Source organism: Tasmannia lanceolata, unplaced genomic scaffold (genome assembly GCF_043159265.1).
Source record: "Tasmannia lanceolata isolate RefF3 unplaced genomic scaffold, GAP_Taslan_0.1 ptg000018l, whole genome shotgun sequence".
Lineage (NCBI taxonomy): Eukaryota > Viridiplantae > Streptophyta > Magnoliopsida > Canellales > Winteraceae > Tasmannia > Tasmannia lanceolata.
In genome coordinates, this window is record NW_027518695.1 from 8,254,044 (window position 1) to 8,269,796 (window position 15,753).

The 15,753-nt window shown below is 42.6% G+C and overlaps 1 pseudogene; it reads left to right on the forward strand.

Moving 5' to 3' along the window:
• Window positions 1–9,387: 9,387 nt before the first annotated feature.
• On the forward strand, window positions 9,388–15,465 carry LOC143850019 (LRR receptor-like serine/threonine-protein kinase EFR pseudogene; annotated as a pseudogene).
• The last annotated feature ends 288 nt before the right edge of the window (window positions 15,466–15,753 follow it).

Sequence of the window (15,753 nt, forward strand, 5' to 3'; positions counted from 1 at the left end):
TGGCACAATCTTATCCGAAAAAAGAAGTACCCTTCTTCTCTAGATAGTTTCTTGAAAAAAGAAGTACCCTTCTTCTCTAGATAGTTTCTTGAAGCCCCAAAAGGAGATGTACAGAATGTTCAGTTTTCTCCGCTCAAAGATATTTCAATTGCAACACCAGATCGGTTGAGATGGGTTTTGGGGGTTTTTGAAGGATAGCTTTATTTCTTGCCCTTTTGGAGTTTGGGAACAGGTGCTTTCTCCCTCTGCTTCTACTTTTCTGTAAGTGGGTTTGAGTTGGGGTATGTGAAAACTTTGAGGTTTTGGGTCTTTGTTGGGAATCAATTTTGTGGTTCTGTGGTATAGGTCTCTTTGCAGAGACCATTCGTGAAGGGCACGGTTCTGTGGTATAGGTCTCTTTGGCAGTTTAGTTGCCGAAATGCTCTTGCAATTACGCCTCCTTGATGTTCGATGAAATGCCTCAAAGAGACTTGCCAACTATTGTTTGCAGGGACATTCCAGCAGTGATGCCCACCGGGTGTTTGAAGAAACGTCTATGCGAACTATATTGCGAAGGGGCATAGCGTAAACCCATATAATCTCTTCCATTTTCGGTCTTTATATAGCCCATTCATCATCACCAATCTCAGCCGATTGCACCACGGATTGTCGACGGTCATTCAGGAATCAATCAATACAAGTTACTCTCGGAGAGATACTATAAGTAGGAGCCGTGAGGGCTATACCCGCCTTCTAGTGCCACCGCACCGTTAGTATCTCAACACCTGGACACCTTGTGTGTAAAACGGACATAGTTCGTATGCTGGACGATAGTCACAGCATACAAGTAACTATGCACCCGGCCAGGTGGACCTCACGACATTAAATCTGGTCGCCATCTACAGAAAGATTCTCGCACAAGGATAATTTTGCAGGGAGAGGGATCTTCTTCTCATCTGTATCCTCTACCTCTTCTTCTTCAGCTCCTTCAGATTCGGTGTCTTCCTCCATCTCGGTCTCCGCGTGGGTTTCCGATCCAGAATCCGGTGGATTCTCACGGCTCGGTGGTCGGCACATTTTGCAGAGCGGAGGAGGATTCCGTGACAATTATGACCTCCGTCGGGGTGAGAGGTGTTGGGGGAGATCGCCCTAGATGGGCCAGTGGGGCGAATTTGATCCCTCTTGGGGTCCGGCGGATCAACCCCGAAGCAGGCCTTTTGGGCGATTCTGTAGGAGGTTGGAAGAAGTTTGGCTCTGAGCCGGCAGTTGGGCAGAGAAATTGGCCTCACCGATATGAAGAGGAGGAGTGGCTACCCGTCCGAAGCAAGAAGGGAAGACGAATGGAGAGTGCCTTCCACAAAAGAAAGAATAGAGAACTGGGAGATTGGAGATGTTGCAGATGTGCTTTCAGGAATTTTCGAAGGAGGGTTAGATGTTGGAAGTGTCATAAAGTCTGGTCCAGTTCGGACTTCAATTTTCCAGGGCACCAAGAACAGTCAGCGGATCCGATGGTGAGGAGGGGGCTTGTTCCTAAACCAACAGCGCCTCAAGCAGAGAATGTTAGAATGGAGCCGTTGCTTCCTGCAACTTCGGAAGGTGTAGCTTTCAACCTTGAAGTAGTCCCCCTTAAGTCTATTAGTAATGCAGACTTAGGCTTATGGGGGAAGATGAAGGAAGGGTGGGATGGTGATCTGGATGCGCTGGAAGACTGGCTCTCTCGCAATAACAGGACTAAAGCTGTGGTGTATAAAATTGCTCCTTTAGAAATCCAAATTTCCATCCCAGCGGGCGCTAATCGATCCCACTTAATCAGAGATTGGTGCTCTCCATCCCATTCTCCTCTGGAAGATCTACAGAAGTGGGATACAAAATTTCCTAAGGCGGGGAAGCCTTCCTGGTGGAAAATAGAAGGAGTTCCGCCTGAAGCATGGTGCGCCGATAATTTTCAGCGTATAGGGAGGAAAATAGGCCAGGTGGTGGAGGTAGATTTGTCGTGTTATGCGGGTTTCGGATATGAAGTGGGTAGGATGCTGATCATGTCTGAAGGACGCCCCGGAAGTGAACTATCTCTCCAAAGCTCTATCGATGGCACAATTCGTTGGATTCTAGCCTCCCGGGAAAGAGTTGACGACGACTTTGCAAAAATCTCCTCTCCTTCTCCGGCTGGGCAGATGGTTTCCGAAGAAGAGTTGGGTCTTCCTTTAAATATTCCTACTGAAGGGGTAAGTGAAGCTGAAGTAGTTCACCATCCCATAACTGCAATCTATGATGTCTTCAATGCCATCAATGAAACCTCATCATTGCTGTCGGTGCCGGAGATAAATGCTGGGGTCGTCGGGTTGGTGGAGTCGGAGATTCCTTCACATTCAGCCTATTGTGCGCAGAAAGCGGCACCGGTTAGCAGCATCTCACCTGGCAAAAATGCTGAATTTCAAAAAGAGGGTCCCTCACATGCATACAGGTGGTCCAGTGGAGCTGGTCCTATTCAAGACTCATCAGCAACAGCTACTCCTTACTCTAAGGTCAACAGCTTTGAAGATATTATCTCAGCCTTATCCCCTCCGCACCACAGCGACTCTCCTCGAGTAGATGTAATCTACGTGCCCGATTCGGGTCCAATGGAATTTTCTGAAAGAGAAGTTGCTTCAGAGGACCTTTGGGCTTCTCCACTGGCGAGTCCTGGGAACCAGGAGGAGAGCCTCATCCACGACTCAAGCACAATGGGCGCTACTCTCACGTATTCTGAGACTGAGGAGGAGCTCGGTGACAACCGGGTGTGGGGGCATAGTCTGCAAAGTCACAAGAGTAGATGTATCCTTATCTCTCGTGATGACCGTTTCTTCATTCAGTGCCGGGTGGGGCAAAGGAAGGTGATCATTGATTATAGTGGTTTGGGAGGTATAAAGCATTTATTCTCTGGTGAAGTTAGGGAGTGGTCTTTTCGCTCGCTCGTCAGGGTATCGCTTGGAAGTTTCTCCCATCTTTGTCCACTGAGATGGTGTAGCAAGGCGGATTTTCAGCTCCTGCCTTGTGACTCAGAACTATCTTATGTCCCTCCACGGAATGACTCGGGCTTGGTTTCTTCCCAACAGGTGCTTGAATTGATGGTGGATCATACCATGCACATTAGTTCTCATCTGGGTCTAATATTTCCGGGTCCCGTTGAGGAATATAGGTCTAGCATAAAGGAGGCAGAACTACGAGAGGTCGCTGGAGTGTCATCTCCAGTCTCCATATCCGAAGTAAACCTGAAACGCACGGAGCGCGAATTGGTGAGACTTCAATCGGATATCAATTATGATTCTGGATCGCATAGCAAAGGTCTCACATCCCAGAAAAAAGGAAGAAAGTCTGGTATCAGGGCGGGGAGGAATTCATCGGAATATAGTTGTTAATGAAGATTTTATCCTGGAATATAAACGGCTTGGGCTCTCTGGAGAAAAGAATTCAAATCAAAGCATTAGTTAAACATCGGCGCCCTGAGGTTGTTTGTCTCCAGGAAACAAAGATGGAGCAAATCCGTAACATAGATATGAGAAGCATGGGGTTCAATACTGACTGGAATTTTGCTTTCTTAGCATCCAAAGGAGCTTCAGGGGGCATCTTGGTGGCTTGGGATTCAGTCTTGTGGGCCAGCACAGATGTTTGGCGTGGAGTTTTCTCTCTCTCCGTTGCTTTCCGTAAATGCAATGATAATTCAGTCTGGTTCTTCTCAGGTGTCTATGGTCCTTTGTCATCCTCTGAGAAGTGTCTTTTTTGGGAAGAATTAAATCAGACGCGTCGCCTATGTTCCGCTCCTTGGTGTATCGGGGGGGATTTCAATGAAGTTCTAGGATCAAGAGATCGACTTGGGGGTCAGCGAGTCACTGCGGGCATGAGATCTTTCGCTGATTTCATCGCAATCAACGAGCTCGCAGATTTACCTTTGGGTGGCTCCTCTTTCACCTGGGCCAGAGGTTCGAACCGGAGTCGGCTTGACCGATTTCTTCTCTCGGGTGACTGGTTGGCAATTCTTTCTGAAGTCTATCAGCAGGCTTTACCCCATTCAGTTTCCGACCATTGCCCTCTCCTTTTGTCTCCTAAAATGGAGTTCTGGGGCCCGCCCCCCTTCAGATTTGAATTAGCTTGGCTGGAAAATCCCCAAATGGAGGCTCTCTTAGTCCGATGGTGGTCTGAAAGCGTCTTTGAAGGTCCAGGGGACGTAGTTATAGGCAAAAAATTACGCTTCATTAAGGGGAAATTAAAAGAGTGGGATAAGGAGCAGAAAGAAGTGGACCAAGGCAGGAAGAGGATTCTTGAGGACAGATTGATGGAGATAAATACATTGGCAGAGAGTGGTTTGGCCTCGGCGGAGGATTATGAGCAACAAGGAAGATTAATTCAAGAGCATAAAGAGTTGTTGATGCTTAAAGAAATCTCTTGGCGCCAAAGATCTCGAGTCAAGTGGTTGTTGGAGGGAGATAAAAACACAGCCTTCTTCCATGCCATGGCTAGTGCTCGCAGAAGAAGGAACAGAATTGAATCCTTAGAAGTGGAGGGGGAGATTGTATCTGACAAGGAGCGAATTATTGAAGAAATTATTGAATTCTACAGATCTTTATACTCAGCTGATGGGATGTTACGCCCAATTCCTCAAGACATTTGTTTTGCTAGCTTAAGCCTGGAAGCCTCAGCCGGATTGGAAATCCCTTTCTCTGAGGTGGAAATCCGATCAGCACTATTTTCTCTGGCAAAAGATAAAGCCCCTGGACCCGATGGTTTTTGTTTGGCTTTCTTTCAAACTTGTTGGGAAACAGTAAAATCGGATATTCTTCGATTCTTCATAGAATTTTTTGAGGGAGCCATCCTTGACAAAGGGACAGGTGCAACTTTTCTCGTCCTCATTCCAAAAATTGAAGGAGCAACAAAAAGCTCGGATTTTCGCCCGATTAGCTTGGTGGGCAGCCTTTACAAAGTCCTCGCAAAGGTTCTGGCGGATCGTATCAAAGTGGTTCTTCCTTCAATTATATCGGTCTGTCAAAGTGCCTTCATAAGCAACCGGCAAATTCTTGATTGTTCTTTAACAGCCAATGAAGCCATTGACTATTATCGGAGGAAGGGGGAAGGCGGCATTCTATGCAAGCTTGACATGGAGAAGGCATATGACCGAGTGGATTGGGCAGCATTAGATTTTCTCATGGGTCGTATGGGCTTTGGGGGAAGGTGGAGAGGGTGGATCCGGAACTGCTTATCGTCCGCCTGGTTTTCTGTCCTCATCAACGGATCAGCAAAAGGATTCTTCAAATCTTCTAGAGGATTGCGGCAGGGCGATCCTCTCTCTCCTTTTCTTTTCCTGATTGTGGCCGAATCACTGTGCAGACTGCTGAAAAAAGGAAGTGAGTTGGGGCTATATCAAGGGTTCCTTATTGGCGAGAGCAAGGTGGAAGTATCGCTTCTTCAGTTTGCGGATGACACTCTTCTGTTCTGTTCTCCGGTCATATCCCAGATTCTTAACCTTAAAGCTATGCTTCGTTGTTATGAGATGGTTTCGGGTCAAAGATCTAATTTCGCAAAATCTCGGTTGTTCGCGATCAACGTTTCTGAGAACGATGCATCCTTTTTCGCCGGAATTATGGGGTGTGATTTAGATGTCTTTCCAGCAACCTATCTGGGTCTTCCTCTTGGTGTGGGTCGACCGAAACACAACCTATGGGCTCCTATTATTCAAAGGATTGAGCGACGTTTGGCCACCTGGAAGCGCCGGTTGGTTTCCAAAGGAGGTAGATTGGTGCTTATAAAGGCCGTTCTATCCAATATGCCGATATATTTTCTATCTCTTTTTCAATGTCCCGCCTCGGTTGCTAAACGCATCGAACAAATTCAGAGACGCTTCCTGTGGGGCGGATCAGGGTCTTCCAAGGGGGTCTCCCTGATTAAATGGAGTATGGTCTGCTTGCCTACTAAAAATGGAGGTTTGGGTATCAGGAGGGTTCAGAGTTTTAACCAGGCCCTTATGGGCAAGTGGCTGTGGAGATTTGGCGAAGAACAATCCTCTTTGTGGGTCCGGGTCATTGGAAGTAAGTATGGTTCAGATCATGGGCATTGGGACTCTGTTGATAATTTTAAACTCAAAGGTCTCACGGCTTGGAGGGACATCTTGAAGTTGAAGTCGTTATTTGCTCCTGGCGTCCGATTCAGAGTATATAGGGGGGATCGGATTCGGTTCTGGCAGGATCCTTGGTGTTCGGACGATCCTCTTCAAGTGATGTTTCCTGACTTATTCATCGTTTCATCTCAGAAAGAGGTCTGGGTGTCGGAATGTTTTGTAAGGGAACATGGGAAGGTGGCTTGGTCTCTTAAGTTTCGCAGAGACTTCTTTGTTAGGGAGTTAAACTCTTACAACGCCCTCCTCTCCTTATTGGATTCTTGCTTCATCAAGTCTTCGGGCGTAGATCGTCGGATTTGGATTTGGAATCCTTCGGGGATATTTTCAGTCAAATCTTTTTATAACCATCTGATCCCTTCTTCAGTGGAGCATGTGTCCTCCTCGTTTTGGAGACAATCTTGCCCTCCGAGAGTTGCTTTCTTTGGGTGGTCGGTTAGCTGGGGCCGCATTCAAACTATGGATTTTTTGAGGAAACGAGGAATGTGGTTGGTAGATCACTGTCCTCTATGTTTATCCGCTGGGGAATCCATTGACCACCTTTTCATACACTGTAAGGTTGCTCGCCATATTTGGGGTCTTATTTTTTCTCGTTTTGGAATCAGTTTGGTCCCCTCCAACTCTATGGCTGAATTCATTCAGAGTTGGGCCTGGACTCCTTGGAAAAGGAAAGGCAGAACGCTGTGGAAGATGTGTCTCCTGGCCTCATGGTGGTTCTTGTGGAAAGAGAGGAATGCTCGTATCTTTGAAGGGAAGGCTAGATCTCCCTATTGGATTTATATTCAGTTGATAGCTGCGGTCATATCCTGGGCTCGAAGCCTTCCTCTGTTTCGTTTTGTTTCAGCTTTCGACCTCTGGGAAGGATGGTCAATCATATGCTTGGAATCGGCTACCAAAGTGAAAATCCTCCCCTCCTGGATTCCTCCTCCTCCGGGATCCCTGAAACTTAACTTTGACGGATCGTCTATCGGCAATCCAGGAATGGCAGGAGTAGGGGGGTTATGTAGAAACCACAAAGGGGAAGTCCTCTGGGTCTACTCGGGACCTATCGGAGTGGCAGACTCAAACGAGGCAGAGGTACGAGCCGTTCATAGCGGGCTTCTCTCGATGCCTCGTCTAGAGTGCGACAAAATTATCGTCGAAGGGGATTCCTTAAATGTTATTCGCTGGCTTTCGGGTAACGCTTCTCCCCCTTGGCGATTTTTGCCTCTCTTAGAGGAAATAGAGGACAGGGCTAAGGGCTCCTCAATAGTTTTTCGCCATGTCAGGAGATCAGCCAATGCGGAAGCAGACTCCCTTGCCAAGAAAGGAGTCTTTCGGGCCGCGTTTGAGTGCTTTGACTATCTACCTCCTTGAATTATTGTACTGCTATCTTTGTATTATCTTTGTTCCTTCAGGACCACCTCGGTTCTGTTTTTACATATATATATATATATATAATCTGTTGCCCTTTTCAAAAAAAAGATTACAGGTATTGGTCCATCAAGTTTGCCCTAGTGATATTGGGAATCTCTTCAACTTACAGGTATTGGATTTGGAATCCAACTCCATCACAGGCACAATTCCTCCTTCACTAACGAGGTGAGGACTGAGGACCATGGCCACCTCGTTAATGAAGACAGAATCTGCTGAAAAGTGAGCATGTGTACAAGCTCTCACATGCAATAGCCCATCGTTGAATGCCTTGTGCGATGGGCAGTAGCAAATCCTTCCGCCAAATTATCTAGCAAATCCCTCAAAACAAATTAGGTGACATGATCACGCAATGGCGGTCCTCTTCATGCACAATAAACAAGTAAAGGCATGATGAGGCCAATTAAGTCAAGACCACTGATATTTATTTACAAAGATGTGGGTAAAGGGCCCATTTAAACTTTTCGACTGGCAAGCGCGCCACTCTCATCTCTTTGTTTAAAGTCAAGTGGCCGTGGCTTAATGCCGTCCAATATCTTCCACTACATTAAAAGTGAGAGTCCCTCCAATCCACATAGTCCAAATGGTTGGGGGTTCCACGCAAAAGCAAATTATCCCACATCGGTTAAGGTAAAGGATGTGGATGGGTTTATAAGGTTTTGGGCAACCCCTCCTTAACGGCTAGCTTTTAAGGGTGAGTTCTACCCGAGTCCTAACAAGTGATATCAGAGCAGGGGCATGGTAACCTTGGTGTGCGCCTCCGAGGACGGTGAAAGTCCCTCGGGGAAGATCTTGGTAACCCCGTTGTGCTTCCTAGGATAGAAAATCCCCCAAGGGTTCCACACAAAAGCAAAAGATCCCCCATCGGATTAGGTAAAGGATGTAGATGGGTTTATAAGGGCTTGGACGCCCTCCCCTTAACAGCTAGCTTTTAAGGGTGAGTTCTACCCGGGTCCCAACACAAATTGCATGGATGAATTACAGTCAGTCCCAATATGGAGGGCTATTTTTTTATTTTTATGAACTTCTGCATGCATGGTGCAATTTATTTGGGAACTTTTTCCATGGAAAATAGTTTTCCTGCATTTGGCCAACTTATTTTGGGTAGAAACTTTTCCAAAATTGACAAGTTTCCAAGTTTTCAAAACATTCATTTAAAGGAGACCATGGATTGTACTCAAAACATTCATTTTACCCAGTAAAAGAAATGCTACTGATATTGGCACAACCATTTTGGTAATTTCACGAACTGAACCTGTCTTTTGTTTTTAATTAGCTTCGGAGAGCTTTTTGGGAACTATAAACCTTTAGCAATAGTTTAAATAATAAACGACAAGATAAGTTTGTGCAATTACCAAAACATAGTAGTGCCAATATAAAGAGGACATCGAACTTTTTTCAGCACGGGATCCCGTTTTACGCCCATGCGTTTTAAGCTGAATACCATCTGGTGAACTCTGGGATGTGGGGGTGACTTATCTTCTATTTTTTCTATGGAAATGTGAGTTTTTTATTATCAAAGACAATTTGCAACCTTGCCGATTTGATTGATAGAATCTTCTACTTTTAATAATTTGGAAACATCGCGCATCTAAATTGTGCCCTCTGAAGTTTGAAGATTACCTCGATAGAATGGTTTAACCCTCTGTAAGTGTGAAAATCTACCTTCGATGTTGATTCGTTATGTCTGGCTTTAATCGACCAAGACAAGCAAAGGGAACAAAACTCCCTGCCAATTAAGTCAAGAGAAAAGCATGGTGTTCTCATACGCTGTAGGGAAATGCACGCGCTATTCTTTCCATACATATGATTGAAGGAAGAATGAGCTGAAACATTATTGAGAATAAGAAATTCGTAAATTTACTTGGCTCAAGAACTCAACCCCAATTAATGGAGCAACCAGCTATGATCCTTTGCTCCATTTGCTCATTTATTCTATCAGCAAATCTAATCGTTTGCAGTACTGCCTCCTTACTCGGAAATGAAACTGATCGAATGGCTTTGCTCGCCTTCAAGGATGCGATAAGAAGTGATCCTCTTGAAGCCTTGAGTTCGTGGAACCAGACTCTTCATTTCTGCCAGTGGAAAGGAGTCACATGTGGTCGCAGGCATCAAAGGGTCACCATATTGGACCTTAGAGGACAGAAATTGGAGGGTTCTCTGTCTCCCGCCATATCCAACCTCACATTCCTTAGGAGATTATACCTACAAGAAAACAGCTTAAACGGCCAAATATCTCAAGAAATAGGTCGTCTCTTCAGACTGCGGCGCCTTAATATGAGCCATAATTCCCTTGGAGGGGATATCCTAGCCAATCTCACCCAATGTATGGAACTTTTGGTAGTTGATTTGGAGCACAACCAACTGACAGGGAAAATTCCTGAAGAGCTTAGCATTCTGTCGAAGCTCCTCTTGTTGAATCTGGGTGTCAATGATATTACAGGACGAATCCCACCTTCGTTGGGGAACCTTTCATCTCTTACCAGTCTTTCTATAACTAGAAATCATTTAGAGGGAAGCATTCCGAATGCCATCACCCGAATTGAGAGCATGCAACTTTTTGATCTTTCTTCAAATAATCTATCAGGTACTGTTCCTCCCTCTCTTTATAACCTCTCCTCTATTGAGATAATGTCCATAACGGATAACCAATTATATGGGAGCCTTCCACCTGACATGGGAGTCTTTCTTCCTATTATCCGACATCTATATTTAGGAAAAAATCTATTTAGAGGACGCTTTCCAGTGTTCATATCCAATGCTTCACAGCTTATACGTCTTGATTTAGCTAAAAACTACTTGAGCGGATCGGTGCCTACAAATCTTGGAAGCCTAAAGGATTTGGAGGGACTTAATATATGGGGTAATCAGCTGGGAGCTGGCAAAGATGATGACTTGGGCTTTATCGCTTCTTTGACCAATTGTAGTCATCTGAATTGGTTGGATGCGAGCCAAAATGGTTTTGGTGGAGTATTGCCCAGATCCATAGTCAATCTCTCGACTCAGCTGACTATCCTTGCAATCGGACGAAACCAAATTGTTGGAAGCATCCCCAGTGAGATTGGGAATCTCTTTAACTTACAAGTATTGAATTTGGCAAACAACTTCATGACGAGTACAATTCCCACTTCAATAGTGAAACTTTGGAGATTGCAAGAGATATTCTTGAACTCAAATAGATTGTCAGGGCAAATCCCATCCTCCTTCGGCAATATTACACAATTAAACATACTCTGGTTAGCAGAAAACAACCTGCAAGGAAGCATACCTTCAACCCTTGGAAACTGTCAAAATCTTCAATTATTAAGCCTTTCTCAAAATAACCTTCGTGGAACGATACCAAAACAAGTTCTCAACATTTCTTCCCTTTCAATATTCCTTGACTTATCTCGAAATTCCTTGACTGGATCCGTCCCATTGGAAGTGGGTAAGCTGGTATATTTAGAGATACTGGATGTTTCTGAGAACAAATTGTTAGGGGAAATTCCAACTACTCTTGGAAACTGTCGCAGTTTGGAAAGACTTTATATGCAAGGGAACATCTTTGAAGGAACAATTCCGCCTCTTTTCAGTTCTTTAACAGCTATTGAAGCTCTTGACCTTTGAAACAATAACTTCTCAGGGGCGATTCCAAAATATCTAGAGAGGATTCTGTTTTTGAAATATCTTAACTTGTCTTTCAACAATCTCGAAGGTGAAGTACCAAAACAAGGTGTCTTCAGAAGTGCAAGTACTATTTCCGTCATAGGAAATGCCAATCTTTGTGGTGGTATCCCAGAATTACAATTGCCAGCATGCCCCATCCCAGCTAATGAGAAACAAGGAAAATCTCATGTTTCTAGATTAATCATCCTAATTATAAGTTCGGCATTATGTTTGATTTTTTTGTTGTGTGTCATTGCTGCTCTTTATTGGATAAGAAATTCAAGGAAGAAATCATCTCCCTCATCTTCTATGGAGGGTCAGCATTTCAAGGTTTCTTATGCACAGCTCTTTAAAGCAACGGATGGGTTCTCTCCAGCCAATTTGATAGGTGCAGGAAGCTACGGATCAGTGTATAAGGGGATTCTTGGGTCCGATGAGAATGTTGTTGCTGTGAAGGTGCTCAACCTTCAATTAAGTAGAGCTTTCAAGAGTTTCACGGCTGAATGCAAAGCATTAAGAAACATTCGTCATCGAAATCTTGTCAAGATTATAACTTCTTGCTCAAGTATGGATTTCAGACGAAATGAATTCAAAGCTCTTGTGTTTGAGTTCATGCCGAATGGGAGTCTAGAGAAGTGGTTGCATCCAAACATTAATGTACAACATCAATTGAACAATTTAAACCTCATTAGAAGACTAAACATATCAATTGACGTGGCTTCTGCCTTGGATTATCTTCACCATCATTGTCATACGCCAATAGCTCATTGTGATCTAAAGCCAAGCAACATTCTTCTTGATGAAGACATGAATGCCCACGTGGGTGATTTTGGGTTAGCCAGGTTCCATTCAAGGGTTGTTCGTAACTCCTCCAAAGATCAAAGCAGCACGATTTGGTTAAAGGGAACTATTGGGTACATCGCTCCAGGTAATATTTTACTAGTTTTTAATCCTTTTAAATTTATGGTCAGTATGTGAAACACAGTTTAAAATGGTAAGTCAGTACAACAAATATTCAAAAATGTTTTGGTTTTTGTGATTGATTTGTAGTTCAAAACTGACTATTGGACTCAAAATTGCATTAATTTTGAGTCCAATAATCATCTTTGGATTCAAAATCAAATTTGAAAATCCAAAACGACCACGGACATAGCTTTCAACCAAAATAATTAGTTGATAAGTGGTTGTGTATTTGTCATGCTGCACGCATAATTCGAAAAATCTCAAATATAGGAGTGCTATCCACCTAGTGCAAAAAGTAGTCTTGCACATATCTATGACAACAATTTCTATTTTGGATTTGGAAAAAAAAAATTTGGATGTGGAAAAAATCCAATGTGATAATTATTCCAAGAATTTCATTTTCAAAAAAAAATTATTCCAAGAATTAATGAATTATTGGTATTGTTAAAAATATTTGAGAAAACTATAAAAGAAAAATTTAGAACAATAAGGAAAACTATAAAAAACCCTACTTGATTAAAAAGGCGTTGTTAAATTCAACCCCCCCCCCCCCCCCCCCCCCCCCCCCCCCATGTAAAAAAAATAAAATCCCTTCCTCTCCTCTAAATGGTGATTACCAAGTGGATTACCGTCAATGGTAAGCAACTGATAATTCTTCGATGTTTACAAAAGTTACATCACTGTAAACTTTACTGAAATAAAATGCACCTTGACACAAGAAGAGTGGCCATTTTCTGGGTACAGCGTCGTCAAAAAATAAAACTAGAATCTATTTTATGATATATTTTCGCCATTTCAAAAAAAATAAAAAAAATAAAAATCTATTTTCCAAATTTTTTTTTTTTTATGACATAGGGTGAGACTAATCACTATGGATACATGCAATCACCCGAGGGGTAACTCCAAGAGGACTCGAACTCAACAAATCTGGGCGCACACCCAAATATTGTTTCCTACTTTTCTTGTCAGTGGCTTGTGGCTACTGGAAATTTAGTGAATTGATACATAGTTGTGTAACAGGGTTTCTAGTGGGGAAAAATTATATTACCATTTTTTTTTGTTAACACACCCTGTACAGAGGGCACTTAGTGGGGATGGTGTTCGATGTTTGTGGGCCACCGCTAGTATGGCCAGGCTTTGGCCTGAAGTTTGTGGGCCACCACTAGTATCGCCTATTGGATTTGGCCTAACCTTGACATATTCAGACAAATACAGTGGTACCGAAGGCAATGGACCAAAGTACGTGTGGAACACTAGATAAATGCACATCTTGTTAAATTTTACGGTGTATTTTTTGGAAGTTAATTTTGTTCATTTTAGTTTTATTTTATTTTATTTTATTTTTGAGAGATGTAGGGAGGATAAAAATGTAATTTTGGAAGTTAATTTTAATTTTGTTCAGTTTATTTTAATTTTATATTTTGGAAGTTAATTGTTGCTCCATCTTTTCCTTAATCTTCCCACTACCGTCCTATTTCAAAATCAAACTCTACTTGAAACTCTAAACCCACCACCCACCACCATTTCCCTCCCTCCCTGCATGACGCACATACACACAAAATCATGATGAGGGCCTTCTAATGGAAATTGGAACCTCTTTCTCAAAGCTGGATGTGAGATTAGGATTAGCAGGATGGGATTAGACACGCTACAGAATGCACATTAGAATTTTATTATAAAAATCTAAAATTTTGAAGGCTCTATAAATATTCAATGATTAAAAGGTACTTGGATGAAATGTTCTTTTTCAGCTAAATTAAATTCCACTTCAATGTCATGAAACCTTGGCCATCTACTCATTAATTGGTAGTAAATATTAGCTTTTGTTTTATTGAGCTAAATCATTTCTTTGTACTTCATAGTTTGCGCATGCTTAGGCCTTATTATTAGGGTTGCAACTTGGGTCGGGTTTTACCCGACCTGCATCAACCCGTATCGACCAGACCCAAAAAAACCATGGGCCGGGTTTAGGAATCTTGAGTTTTTACAAAAAAAACCAACCCAACCCGAGATAGCTTCTAGTATGGGGTGGGGTTTTGGAAAACTTGACCCGCCCAACCCGAGTTGCAACTCCAGTTTTTCTAATCCTGATAAGTGGAGTGCTACTTCATATAAAAATACAGGGTGATTAAATTTTGATTGTGTTTGGGTACTGTTGATGTTCTAATGTCTAAACCACTTATTATTAATCTGCTTCTACTGATTACATGTTCTGTGTTAGTTTGAGGTATGTAAATGTTTCACATAAAACATAAGCATCTACTGTTGATATCGATCTAAGTGACTGGATGACCGATATGTTTTTTTTTTTTGGCACATTTACAACTTTGTTGTTTGGGTTATCAGGAGGGATAGTTTTTACTTCGATATTCACCTATTCTCGTTTGTAAAAAAACAGGAACTTAGTCTATTTTTTTATTTATCTTAGTGATCAACAAATAAGAATTTATTAAATGAATTGAGTGTAGCTAGGGATAATGTCTGATTGTGCTTGTGACAGATTTAATATTCCATTTTAGGGTCTGCTAATTCCAGAGAAGAAATAAACGTAGCTAAGGCGACAATGTGGAAAAACCTGACCCGGCCCGACCGGTAGGGCTGGGCTTATGAATTGTGGGTTCCAAAAATAAATCCGACCCGAGATAGTTTATCGGGTAGGCTTGGGTTCTTGAAAACCCGACCCGCCCAACTCGAGTTGCAACCCTACTTATTATATGTTTCTCTCAATATTAAATTCTCTCCAAGCTTCAAAGGATTCTAAATATGTAGAGATCATTCAGTTGACTGTCATTTTATTGAGGAAAATTTTCCCTTTTTCTTTTTCAAAATCAAATCTTCCTTTTTCATTACAAAAGTATAAGATATCTGTGAAATTGCAGAATATGGGACAGGCGGTCGCGGGTCGCGTGTCTGTGGAAGGAGATGTGTATAGTTTTGGGATTCTTTTATTGGAGATATTCACTGGAAGGAGCCCCACAGATGACATGTTTAAGGATGGCCTAACCCTTCACAAATTTACTGAGATGGCTTTGCTTGAACGACTAATGGAGGTTGTTGACCCACTACTTCTTTTAGAAGATGAGGAAGAAATAGATAAAACTAGTGCCAGAAATGACGAAGATAAGATAATTCGATTGCAGGAGTGTTTGTTGTCTGTATTGAGGATTGGAGTTGTGTGTTCTGCCGAATCACCAAGAGATCGAATGAACATGGAAGACGTTGCAAAGGAAATGAATGTGATTAGAGACATATATCTTGGAGTTCAGATCCGACGAGAGAGGCGAGATATCGGTGAAGGTCCATCTTACCTCACTAATTACTGAGATAATTATTGAAGCAAAATGCTTTTCACTAGTGTGCAGGGTGATAGTTTCTATAGAATGCCTACATTTGTGATGGCTTATCTGTATTTCTATAAAACAATTAGCAGCTTTCCTTTGGAAAGCTTGTGTTGTATGCTCGTGACTTACTGCTGTGAGATTATATTCCTGTCATCGTTAGTGCTATTACTTTCAACTGTTGCATTTTACTCATATCTGTATATTCTCCCTTCTTATTATTACATCATTCTTCTTATATCTTAAAACTGATGAATGGATGTAAGTATCCAA